The sequence below is a fragment of the Halyomorpha halys genome, unplaced genomic scaffold (genome assembly GCF_000696795.3).
Source record: "Halyomorpha halys isolate HHAL.00 unplaced genomic scaffold, Hhal_1.1 Scaffold88.1, whole genome shotgun sequence".
NCBI lineage: Eukaryota > Metazoa > Arthropoda > Insecta > Hemiptera > Pentatomidae > Halyomorpha > Halyomorpha halys.
The window spans coordinates 1796839-1797304 of record NW_027114863.1 but is presented as its reverse complement, the minus strand read 5'-3'; the positions used below and the strand labels follow the sequence as shown (position 1 = coordinate 1797304).

Below are 466 nucleotides of genomic sequence, written 5' to 3'. Positions count from 1 at the left end.
TTTTTTTATTTTTTTTTTTACTTTTATCATCCCATAGGCGTTGATGACCAGAGGGTTTTACGCCTTTAAGCAAAAATCAACAATAACAACTTAACACTTAATAACTAGAGGCATTGATGGTTAAGAATGTTGAAGCATCACTTAGAAACAGCAAAACTTTTCTAGTAGGTGGACTCATGGAATGAATCTCGACTTTTTCATTCAGAGTAGAAAAGGTGTATTACCTGTAAAATAACCTATCCTTCCTGATAGTTAAAGTACATAAAACTAAATAAACAACAACTTAATAACCTACTAACATTTTTATTTTGAGCTATGTTTGAAATTTAGTATGTAACCAGTTTCCATAGTTTTATTAATTAATTTCGATTATAATTGTCGTTTTTGTATTTTTTATGCTTTAGTTTAATTCATAAAATCTGCTTAGTGAATTCCATATTTTTAGTCTGTTTTATTATTATTTATA

General features: G+C 27.0%; 1 protein-coding gene across 1 annotated transcript in view; it reads right to left on the bottom strand.

Moving 5' to 3' along the window:
• Window positions 1-466, bottom strand: part of LOC106677105 (trypsin) — a 20932-nt gene that overhangs the window by 581 nt on the left and 19885 nt on the right. The window lies entirely within an intron of this gene.